This window comes from Fistularia commersonii, chromosome 2, assembly GCF_037954325.1.
Source record: "Fistularia commersonii isolate RoL2024-O1a breed Wild chromosome 2, RoL_Fcom_v1.0, whole genome shotgun sequence".
Classification (NCBI taxonomy): domain Eukaryota; kingdom Metazoa; phylum Chordata; class Actinopteri; order Syngnathiformes; family Fistulariidae; genus Fistularia; species Fistularia commersonii.
The window spans coordinates 17,728,945-17,742,171 of NC_141285.1; the positions used below are offsets into that span (position 1 = coordinate 17,728,945).

General features: G+C 40.6%; 1 pseudogene; it reads right to left on the minus strand.

The window, feature by feature from the left end:
• Nucleotides 1-565: 565 nt before the first annotated feature.
• On the minus strand, nucleotides 566-12,630 carry LOC147236593 (uncharacterized; annotated as a pseudogene).
• Between the last annotated feature and the right edge of the window lie 597 nt (nucleotides 12,631-13,227).

Below are 13,227 nucleotides of genomic sequence, written 5' to 3' on the forward strand. Positions count from 1 at the left end.
GCTATTAAAATGTTTGCCTCCTTATTAAACACAACCGCTCATCCCATATTTCATGTGATAAAAAGCCATTATGTCCATCAGAGTTACATAAGAAACATCAGATTTAGTTCCAAGGGCCGTTGTTTTAAACAGCGTTTATTGCTCGGCTAGAGGCAGACATATTTTAGCTGTTGGCATGCTGTTAACTTACACTCACTCTGTGTGTGCAAAAGTGCTCATCCCAGCCAGACGGCTTGGATGTGGTTTGGAACATCTGTGTGGTCTCTACTCCAGAAGAAGACAGACAGGGGAGAGACAGAGGCTGAGGAATAAGCGAGGGGAGGAGTGCATGGACCCCAGGACTAGTAAAAAAGAAACCTTCAGTTTTTCCATCACCGCTGTCGCGGTGGTGTCACAAGCCAAGGCGTGGCAGATGCAAAATGTGTCAGTGTACATGAATACCCTTTGTGTTTTTGGAACACCGGGAATGTGACAGCAAGATGCATGAAAAAAAAAAAAACTGAAATGGGACAAAACAGCTGGGTGGGGAGCCATCAGTCTAGTCGATGACTTATGAAGCTGAAGGTTAGGTCTGGCAATCCCTAGAGCTGCTGGCAAGGGGTAGGGAGAGGGGCGTTGAAAGGAGCCTTGGTCCAAACCTGCGGTGGACTCCTCCACCACCACTAGCAGAAGCACCACAGCCCAGCTCCCTGCCTATATGCGTGTGGTGTTTATTTACGAGCCTGTTTAACCGCCGTGCGGTCCCTGTGGTGGACTGACACAAGATGACAGCAGCCTAAACGTCTTGCCCTTTAAATCCATCGTAATGGTCGCTTAGTGCTGTGGAGACAGGCACCGGGATAGGCGCCTGGGGTCTTTTCATAGGGGCCCTCTGAGTAACACATCAGCTAACACATCTATGGGGCCATGTGGATGTCTTTTTAATATCTGTCTGTGGTGTCTGGGATAGTTTGAATAGCCACTGTATGGCTGGGTGTATGAGGCCAAAGAACAGCAATTTAATATGCTGTTTGGGATGTTTGCACTCCACCAGGGCTCAATTCTTAATTCTAAGCCTGCAATTTAATTTTCAGAGCACAGAAATTGCTGTGCTTTTTTTGTTTTTTTTGTTTTTGTTTTTCTTCTTGTTGTTTTTCTTAACATTTCATTACCTTCCAGAGAGGAATACAGAGAGTTAATCCCTTGTATTTCTGCCTGAAGTAACTCTGTGGTAAGTTAATAGCAGATGTGACTGTTATTGGGCAAATTATATGCAATATGAGAGCAAACATACACTCACATAAAAACGACCTGCGTAAACACACCATTCATAACTGCATACCATTCTGTGTGGGCTTGACAGCCAATGCAATTAGATGCTCTCTGAAAGGAAGAAAAGATTATTATCCGACATCTAGTCTCTTGTTCAAGTCACGTGAAGCAAAACGAAATTTTTTGTTGTGATCCAGCTTGTCAATAATCCTCAGCAGATTTTGGTTAAAGTCTTCCTGAACACACTGCTGGGATCTATGACAGGAAATGGGTAAAGGGGATGATGTTGGCAACAAATCCCATGGGAATCCATCACTGTCGAGGAGACGTTTCCTGAATCACCTGTTGGCCTTGTTCACTGTTGTACCCCCCAACCTCAAATGGTTGCTCAACACTGCACACATACACACAAAGGCTTCAATCTGCATGCTTCAGGCCTATGCAAACACAGATGAGACCATATTCATTGGGCCGTGTCTCTAGCACTCATCAGGCTGTTTGTACTGCAATTTCCTTCCCGCTCTTATCCATGTTTTGTCCACTGTCATTCCAACAGGATTATGGGATGCTTTCATCATGTAGGAACATCATCGGAGACAGTAGAGGAAATGCAAAGGAGTCATGTTGTTTTGCTCCTCTCAGCGCACATAGTGTTATCATCACATACCATAATGAATGCTGAAGACTAGAGTTATCCTGAGAGCTAATTATTATTTTTGAAGCTGCTCTCCTGTCCATCTAAACAAATACAGTATCCAAGCCAAGTAAATTCATTCCAGTTGTGTCAACCACAATTATTGCACGTGTCAAGCCATTTTGTAGCTAAACATGTCCTTGAAAGCAACATGTAATGCTGTGGTAATGTATTGAGTAAAACTGTTCAGCAGGCAGTGGACAAATTACTTCAGTCATATTTACATGTTGTAGAGGGATGCATTCCTGTATAATGGGCCTCATTTATGAAGCATTCATGAGCGAAGATGTAATCATAAGTTTTGTAGATGAACAAAGACCTTTTGTGGGTAAGTTTTGCTGACTTATGCTCAGAAGTCTGCACACACAAGATTTAAAAGACCGCCAATGCTCCAAATCTTGGCTCTGACTAACTTGATTTACAGTACTGCAAATTACAGGAATATAATGAACCAAAAAAAAAATCTCAATGCTAATTGAATGATTTTGCCTAAAGTAAATGATTTCTCGAATTTGAAACCACTTTACTTTTATAGCTAGTCACCTTCTGGTCAGCTCAGCTTAAAATTGATTTTGAGGTTTTGCCTTAGAGGCCCAAATGTGTCTGAGACTAAACTATATGATATCATTTTGGTCCTCCAGCACAGCTTTAATAGCTTCTACAAAGTCTAGATTAAAAACGAGACAGAATCTCTGCACTAACAGTATTTGAAATGAACTGCTAGAGGAGCTAATGGCTTGCTCAGTGCAATTTTTCAGAGATATTTTTCTACTACCACAAATTAGTCCTTACTTTATCTTTGTTCCCTTTTATTTCTGTTTTACTGAATGTGAACTCCCATGTGTTGTTTTCCTCCCCCAAAAAATACATTAGCGATGTCAATATTGACATCTAAGTTCCAAGACTAAGCCAATGGATAAGATTATGGTTCAGTCTAGACACAATCCATGGTTAGTTGGGTGTTTTCTCTACATATTAGCAAAGGCTTTGCTGAGGTTGAGATTATCCCAAGTCATTGCTTTAGAGCCTCTGTCACTTGTGGCTGTAATCTGTCGGGGGATAGTCTTGTTGATTGAGTCTTTGATGAGGTGCCCTCCGTCTTCGGTGCTGATGAGCTGTTAGTCGTCAAGTCGTCACGACTGCCCAGCCTAGCTGATGTGGTCTTGGCCTGTTGCCTCCCTTCTAACCAAGAGCCTAATTCATTCCAAAGCAAATAGACAGAGTAATTACAATTAAGCACCACCATTAAAAAAGGGCCAGCTACTGGCAGATTAAGGAGAAAGAAAAAGACGTGTCCTTGTGTTTTATTGCAGTTGTCCAATTATTAAAGGTTGACTTGGTTGAAGCTATGTTTGTTTGCTCCGGCTTGCATGCAGGGATTTGTGGACATAGTCGTACTCTTGGGAAAACACTTTTGTGACTGAAATAGTTTTATAAGTAGAAATTGCTTGGCTTCTGGCACCTGGTATCTCCAGAGTAAATGAAAACAGGCCAGAGGAGACACCAAGGGCTCAGACTCCAGTTCTTAAGGGGCCTTGAGACTTGAAGGATTAAGATTATGGGGGAGGTTCCTTTTAAATGACTGATAGTACAAAGTGAGAGAGCAAGTGAGGAAGGGCAGGAGTCTGTGTGGCGGACCAGCAGCAGCTTTACTCTTCAATCAGTGAGATGAAAATTGCCACTCCTGTCAAAGTAGAGGTGTTTACTGAAAAGAGGACAAGGGAGAAAAAGGAATACAGATAACTAGAGAGGGAGAGTTATGCAACCTATATGGTCAGAGGGTTACCAGTGAATACAGCTACTTTTTTGACCAGTGGGGGGAAGAGTTTTCACCCCTTATAACATTTTGATAGAAATAGCAGTCGTGATGAGACCTCGGACTGGATATGATCCTGCAAATGATATATATCGACACAACACCAAATTGCACGACTGACTGTGGCTTAAAATGTGGCAAATGGAATAACAGTTTTCTGGGAATGAAAGAATGTTGGACAGCCAGAAAACCAGCTCTGGATCTCTGAGAGAAAGTAATTCCACAATATATCATAGGCAGCTGAACCTGCAGAAAGCTGTTTATTGCAAAAGGAAGCTGTCACCTTCTAGGATGTCTCTGATGACTTCATCTTCAAATCATTTGCATGTTTAGGGGGTTGTTTTTTTTCTGAATTAATTATTCATAACAGGTATAGTTTGAATTCAAACTCTGTGCATTATTTTACAATCATTTGGCAGACGCTTTTAACCAAAACGACAGTGGAGATGCCAAGGATTGAACGCAGGTCCTCATACATCCAGAGCATGCGCGCTACCACTGAGCTACTTACAATAGTGCAGTTTAGAATCAAATTAGTCTCTTTGGTGATTTGTATACATGACAGCTCAACAACAAAATTACTCACAATGTATTTTAAAGGTAGATTTTATGGATTATTGACATGGGGGGCAGCATGGTGGTGCAGTGGTTAGCACTTTGGCCTCACAGCACGACGGACCCCGGTTAAATTATGACAAGGGGACCTTTCTGTGTGGAGTTTGCATGTTCTTCCCGTGTCTGCATGGGTTTCCTCCCACAGTCCTAAAACATGCAGCAGGTTAATTGGAAAAAATTGGGAAAATTACTCTAAATGAGTGAGTGAATGGTTGTCTGTTTGTAGATGTGGCCCTGCAATTGACTGGCAACCAGTCCAGGATGTACCCTGCTTCTCACCCGATGACAGCTGGGATAGTGCAGGATAACTGGCAGATGATGGATGGCTGCATTTGAGCTCCTGATACACAACAGGATTATGGTTATAACCCTCTCTTAGTTTTAGTTCATTAAATACATTTTCAATTTATTTATTTCAATTAAGTCTGAAAGTGTTAGTTTAGTACCATTTCAGAAATATATGAGAATTTCCATACATAAAACAAAAATAAATTGTCACTCAAACAGTTTCTTAATCGAAGTAATTTGAAGTCATTTGACAGTAGAAAATGTCATTATCTGTTATGAAAGTTCACAGTTGGCCTGTTGAATCCATCCAAGAACCGTATTTGTTGAGGGTTGCAAACAAATATATTAGTACATAGTTTTACCACTGGTTTAGAACACTATGCAGTATGCACATATGTTTTAAGAATGACTCAGCCTTGTCATTATATGAATTTGCAGAATGCAATATGATACAATATCGTGCAATATGAAGACATCAGCTGATCACCAGCAGGCAATCAATTTGGTGGTCTTTCTTTCATATACTCATTTATACATTGGTAGATATGAAAATAATACAGATCAATATTTTGTTTATCTCAAATACATCAGTTGTTTGACATCAGTCATCAATATCTGAACATTACTTACTATTTAGATGCAGATATTTCAGAGAATGTATGTTATGAATCAAACATCGCAATATCTAATGACAACCATTTGATTTATGATGCTGAAAACAACTCATGTTACATTTTAATTTAATTTGTTTTCCCTTTGTTCAAGAAGATCCAAACTCTTCTCATATTTTCGTCACTAAGCTGCTGTCATAATATACAAATGTAGCCCAATTCAGCACTTTCAGTCTTGAAATAGATGTTTTTTTTATGTCACAATAGCTCATCATACTGAATTGTGATGATGATGTAATGCAGCCTCAGGACGGCACAGGCCGGTGTCTCTCTGAGCCGGTCCCAAGCCCGGATAAATGCAGAGGGTTGCGTCAGGAAGGGCATCCGGCGTAAAAATTTTGCCAAAACCAAACATGCAAATCAAACCTAATACTCAGATCATACTGGAGTAGTCGAGGCCCAGGTTAACAACGACCGCCATTGGTACAGATGACCTACTGGGTACCAATGGAAACTGGGCTACTGTAGGTCAAAGAAGGAGAGGAGGAAGGTGTTTTCAGAAGCAGAGAGAGACGAGGAAAAGCAAGAGTCTGTGACTGAGAGTAGGGTCTTTGAATATGGCGACGATGACTCGGAAAGGTAGAGAGAAAGTGGATAAACTGTGTGTCCAGCAGACCAGGTGGAAAGGTAGTAAGGCTAGAAGCTTAGGAGCAGGCTTTAAGTTGTACTATCGTGGCACTGACAAGAAGAGATGAATGGAGAATGGAGTAGGAGTTATCTTGAAGGAGGAGTTTCTTAGGAATGATCTGGAAGTGAAAAGAATGTCAGATAGACTTCTGACAGAGTCTGAAACTCAAAAATGAAGGTGTGATGCTCAAAGTTGTTAGTAGCAATGTCCCACAGGTGGGATGTGAGTTTGAGGAGAAGGAGAAGTTCTGGAATGAGCTAGATGAAGGGATGCTGAATATCCCTAGAGACGAGAGAGTGCTAATTGGTGCAGACTTCAATGGGCATGTTAGTGAAGGCAATAGAGGGGATGAAGAAGTGATTGGCAGATTTGGTGTACAGGATAGGAATGCAGAGGGACGGATGGTGGTAGATTTTGCAAAAAGGATGAAAATGGCTGTAATGAACACTTTTTCCAGAAAAGGCAGGGACATAGGGTGGCTTATAAGAGCAGAGGTAGGAGCATGAGGCAGTGGTAGAGTTTCTAAATAGATTATTCAACAGGATCTTAGAGAGTGAGAAGATGCCTGAAAAATGGAGAAGAAGTGTGATGGTGCCCAATTTTAAGAATAAAGGGGATGTGCAGAATTGCGGCAACTATAGAGGGATAAAGTCGATGAGCCATACAATGAAGTTATGGGAAAGAGTAGTGGAAACTAAACTGAGAGCAGAAGTCAGCATTTGTGAACAGCAGTATGGCTTCATGCCTAGAAAGAGTACTACAGATGCAGTATTTGCATTGAGAATGTAAAAGAGAAGTACAGAGAAGGCCAGAGGGAGCTGCATTGTATTTTTGTAGACCTAGAAAAAGCATATAACATGGTGCCAAGAAAGGAGCGCTGGTATAGTATGAAAAAGTCTGGAGTGGCAGAAAATTATGTTAGACTGGTGCAGGACATGTATGTTAGTTGTGCGACAGTGGTACGGTATGCTTTAGGTGTAAAAAAGAAGTTCAAGGTGGAGTGGGATTCCATCACAGATCACCTCTGAACCCCCTCTTGTTTGCAGAGATGATGGACAGGCTGACAGATGGCGTTAAATAGGAATCTCCATGGACCTTGATGTTTGCAGATGACATTGTAACCTGTTGTGAGAGCAGGGAACATGTTGAGGAAAATCTTGAGAGGTAGAGGTATGCTCTGGAAAGGGGGGGAATGAAGGTTAGTCATAGCAAGACAGAATATATGTGTGTGAATGAGCGGAACCTGGTTGGAACGGTGAGGCTACAGGGAGTGGAGATCAAGAAGCTGGAGGATTTCAGGTACTTGGGGTCAACAGTCCAGAGCAACTGAGAGTATGGAAAAAAGGTAAAAAGACGGGTTCAAGCAGGTTGGAATGGGTGGAGAAAAGTATCAGGGGTATTATGTGATAGGAGACTATCAGCCAGAATAAAACGAAAGGTGTACAAGACAGTGGTGAGACCAGCGATACTGTGTAGACTAGAAAAAGTAACAATAGCGAAAAGACAGGAGGCAGAGCTAGAGGTCGCAGAGATGAAGATACTGTGGTTCTCTTTGGGAGTGACCAGGATGGATAGGATCAGAAAAGAGTCTATCAGAGGAACAACATGTTAGATGTTTTGGAGAGAACGTCAGATAAGCCAGACTGAGATGGTTCGGTCATGTACAGAGGAGGGATAGTGAATATGTTGGTAGACGGATACTAGAATTGGAGCTGCCAGGTAGGAGGCCTTGGGGAAGACCAATGAGAAGAATATCACCAGGAATCAAATCCTAATCCATTTATTTTTCAATGGGAGGTGAATGTTTTTGTGGGTTAAACTTCACATTGTCATAAATCAGACTAATCACAGAAGTCTAGAACATCTCTGTAATTTGTATTTAACGATATCATGTATATGATACACTTGCATCCTTGCAATGGCCTCACCCATGAAGACCTCACTAATGAGGGGACACGTGGCATGTTGTATGTTCAGCAGAGGGTTTTGGCTTATCGCAGAGTTCGGCACTGGGCAGCAAACCGCCAAAACTATTAATATGCCCACAATAGAATATTAGTCTTCCAGGCTTAATTGTGTTAATCTATTACAGCATATTTTCGTAGCACTGACAATATGAGTGTCAATCAGGATAGAGCACTTACATTACACTTATACATATGTGTGTGTGTGTGTGTGTGTGTGTGTGTGTGTGTGTGTGTATATATATAAAATATACATATAATATATGTGGTTATAATATATGTGATGGTTCAATTCCTGCCCCCCCCCACCCCTTGTCTTTAGTGCAACGTGTCCTTCGGCAAGACGTAGAACCCCAGGTTGATCCCGATGGCCTGGTTAGTGCTTTATCACACGTGCCTGTGTGTGTATGTATGTATGTACCTGTGTGTCTGTGTGTGTGTGTGTGTCTGTGTGTGTGTGTGTGTGTGTGTGTGTGTGTGTGTGTGTGTGTGTGTGTGTGTGTGTGTGTGTGTATTTTACTTAACTGGTATGCCATTGTGACTTTTCTATTATCCAAAGATTAAAAGCACTATATAATGGCCTTTACATGGCATTTAAGGTCAAGTTTTCCCTGAAGAGATGCCTGGGGTTTCAAGGAGACTCAATCAGGGAGCGCTCTTCCAAGCGAAGCCAGAAACAATAGATTATTTAATAAGAGGCTGGGGGTTGATGAGGTCCAAGCAATAGCAAACAGTAATGCTGATGGACTTCTCTATACCCCCAGTTGAAACACAAACAGGTATGATGTAAAGCAAGTGAAATATAACCAATAAGACAAAACAGATCGTAGCTATAAAATGACAAAATCACAATGTTAAAAAGATCTTAACACACAACAGGGATACTGACTGAATTATACAATGTCTGATTACAGAACAAATCATTGAATGGTTCTGTGTACAAAAGATTTTTCCTCTGCATTGCCCTTAGCAAACGATCAAGTGACTTAGGAAATGATGAACCTCACCAGTGCACTTTAGTTTAGAAAAGAAGCATAAGAAGACAGCAATCCAAATGTAATTTACATGATGAAAATATCCACGAACACACACACACAGACAAACGCACACATGGATAAATATATATAATTCATATTTTTTCGACAATGGAAACAGAAAAGGGCCTGTAACTAAAATCCTCAAACCTAGTCCTCAATCTGAGTTACATCTGAGTTTAGCAAGAGATTATGCAATTCTTCTGTAAAAATGTCCGCTGCTGTTATGACACTTTGGTTATTTACAGCAAACCAAACAATGTTGGTGTAATTTTGACTCGTTGAGTGAATTTATAGACCATCCAGGCATTCTGCAACAGAAGCGTTGGTGTTTTGAGTCGGTTGTTTTGCCATGTATGCCATTCCATTTACAGAGATACCGATTCAGTGCTCCGACTGCCATTACTGACAGATGAACAGATCTGTGGGGTAAAACAGGGACAATCTCCCACATTGCTAGTTGCTATATTATATGAATTTTGAAGCATGTCAGGAACACACTTCAGGTTAGCTGAGACAGAGATGATATTTTTAAATTTCGGTTGACTATCATAAAGATGCTGTGGCTCAGTCAAATACTGTATGTAGCCTGTCTTAATGTAATTTCCATATATTTTCAAAGGGGGCATTGTTTTCTCCATGACATCCTTAAAATTTCTTGTCGGAGTCATTTGGTTACAAAGTCCTCTCACAGTCTCCTGTACCATTAATCTGGATGTTCCAGTGTGCTCGTTACATTCCTGAATGTTTTCCAATAGTCTTTCTCTCTATTTTAAAGTATCTATTTACTTTATTATGGATCCAATAATGTATTTTATAAGGAATGTTAAGCCTACTATAATCGCTAATTTTTGCCACATGAAAAGAAAATATATAAACCAGTGGTTAGATTTATTTGGACATTGCGATAATCATCTGCACAGCCGTTTCTTTCATCCCCATAGCACTGGTGACATGGGCGACAACAGCAGACTGCTGACTGTCTGTCAAAGTTTCCAGCAGTTGCTTGTATTCTACGGTGAGCACAGATCTGGTTGTAATTATTGTAACGGAGACAGTAAATCATGACGCAGCATGAGACCAATTTGTGGTGGGCCAAAAAAAGAACTGGCCCCTGCTTTGCAGTTAACTACAAGACGTATTAACATGCGTGAGAGAACATTTCATTGACTTAGATTCAAAGAAGATGGTAATGGTGTCAGAGACCCACTGCCCAAATAAGGAGCCAGCAATATAAGGGAGGATTTGTGTTCTTCAGATTAAGGTAACTTAAGATTTAGCTCTTTTTTTTCAAGTTTCCAAGTTTTTGATTACAGTTTAATTTTTTTGCTAAGTAAATTGACATGATGGCATAATCTATTTTTGTTCTTAGATGCACTCAGTTGCAGACATGGGGTACTCTGGATTGATTTTATCATTCCATAACACTTATCCAGTAGCTTGGTTTGTTTTCATATAGAGTAGAGACATACAATTTAAACATTCACCCAACATACCCCCAACCATTCACACCATTGGGCAATTTAGAGCGTAGACTCTAAATTGCAGGCACAACTTCTTGAAGAAACTAAATTAGTCCAATTCCTATGACAAGTGCAGTGACTTAGATGACTGAGGAACATCACAAACTTAATTAACGTATTGTATGCTTTGGACTGTGAAGAAAACTTGCATGGGAGTAACTCTGAGAGATGTTAGCAGGCAATTCTAAACATTCAAACTTGCTCAGATGGAACCCAAGTAAGATCTACAGGTTGATAGTAGAGCTTGGACACAGTTGTTGTTGCTATCTCTATAGTATAGATTCTGAAGATCTCATACTGTCCTGTCTCAACCCAAGTAGTTTATCTCTAAATATTGACTAAAAGTTGCATTTAATTTATTTTCTTTCAAGTCATCTCATGAGCATGTCTAAGTCAAATTGACTGACGTGTATTTTTCTGTTTAGAGGTGGGAACTATTGGAATGCTGAGACAACAATGTCACAATTTCTGTGGAGAATATTTACAGACAGAAAATTGGCTGAAAATGATCCTGCACTCTCCATCTGTTCAGTGTTGCTGTAGAAATGTAAGGGATAAAATCTGATAATGAATTATAAATTAAAATGCACACAGTGGGTCATGTTTGTGGAAATCTAATGTTATCGTTTCACAGACCAGAAACAACATGTTTTTGTGAATACATTCTCACCAGAGGGGATGCTGTGCATTTTAACATGAGTCTCTATCTCATGTCTGGATCTAACAGCTTCGAAGTCAGAATTTTCCACTACAGTTGGAGTCCTAGTGAGTCAGCATCAATAAATGTTTCAGGGTTATTGTACTTTCTGCGAGCCAAAATTCAGAGCAACAGCAGCAGGCAGAACAAGCAAGGTTTCCCAAAATATCATATTTGTAGGACGGTCTGAATATCATAGTTATACACGTAAGCTCTGTCTATATATATACAGTGGGGAGAACAAGTATTTGATACACTCCTCCCTACTTACACAGCTTGTTGAGGTCTGTCATTTTTATCATAGGCATTCTTCAACTGTGAGTGATGGCATCTAGAACAAAAATCCAGAAAATCACATTGCATGTTTAAGTACTTAATTTGCATTATATAGCATGACATGAGTATTTGATACATCAGAAAAACAGAACTTAATATTTGGTTCAGAAACCTTTGTTGGTAGTTACAGTTGATGAGACGTTTCCTGTAGTTCTTGACCAGGTTTGCAAAAACTGCAGCAGGGATTTTTGCCCACTCTACCATACAGATCTTCTCCAGATCCTTCAGGCTTCGGGCCAGTCGCTGGGCAGTATGGACTTTCAGCTCCCTCCAAAGATTTTATATTGGGATCAGGTCTTGAAACTGACTAAGCCACTCCAGGACCTTGAGATGCTTCTTACAGTGTCACTCCTTAGTTGCCCTGGCTGTGTGTTTCGGGTTGTTATCATGCTGGCAGACCCAGTTACAACCCATTTTCAAGGCTCTTACTGAGGGAAGGAGGTTGTTGGCCAAGATCTTTTGATACATGGCCCCATCCGTCCTCCCCTCAATATGGTGCAGTCGTCCTGCCCCCTTTGCAGAAAAGCATCCCCAAAGAATGATGTTTTCACCTCTATGCTTCACGGTTGGGCTGGTGTTCTTGGGGTTGTCACCCGTCTTCTTCCTCCAAACACGGCGAGTGGCGTTTAGACCAAAAAGCTCTATTTTTGTCTCATCAGATCACATGACCCACTTCCATTCCTCCTCTGGATCATCCAGATGGTCATTGGCAAATGTCAGATGGGCCGGGACATGTGCTGGTTTGAGCAGGGGGACCTTGCGTGTGCTGCAGGATTTTAATCCATGACAGCTTAGTGTGTTACTAATGGTTTTCTTTGAGACTGTGGTCCCAGCTCTCTTCAGGTCATTGACCAGGTCCAGCCGTGTAGTTCTGGGCTGATCCTTCACCTTCCTTATGATCATCGATGCCCTGCGAGGTGAGATCTTGCATGGAGCCCCAGACAGAGGGAGAATGACCGTCATCTTGAACTTCTTCCATTTTATAATAATTGTCCCAACAGTTGTTACCTTCTCACCAAGCTGCTTTCCTATTGTCCTGTAGCCTATCCCAGCCCTGTGCAGGGCTACAATTTAATCCCTAATGTCTTTACACAGCTCTCTGGTCTTGGCCATTGTGGAGAGGTTGGCGTTTGTTTGATTGAGTGTGTGGACAGGTGACTTTTAAACAGGTAAAAAGGTATTTCAAACTTGTCCAGTTAATACAGGTATTGAGTGGAGAACAGGAGGACTTCTTAAACAAAAGCAAAATGGGCTGTGAGAGCGGCAATTCTTACTGGTTGGTAGGTGATAAAATACTTATGCAATAAAAAGCAGATTAATTATTTAAAAACCATACAATCATGATTTTCTGGATTTTTGTTTTAGATTCCATCACTCAGTTTAAGAATACCAATGATAAAAATTACAGACCGCTACATGGTTTGTATTGTAAGTGGGAAAAGCTGAAATATCAGCAGTGTATCAAATACTTAATCTCCCCACTGTATGGTTATATCTATCTATCTATCTATCTATCTATCTATCTATCTATCTATCTATCTATCTATCTATCTATCTATCTATCTATCTATCTATCTATCTATCTACCTATCTATCTACCTATCTATCTATCTATCCATCTATCTATCTATCTATCTATCTATCTATCTATCTATCTATCTATCTATCTATATTTGTATATATATATATATATATATATATATATATATA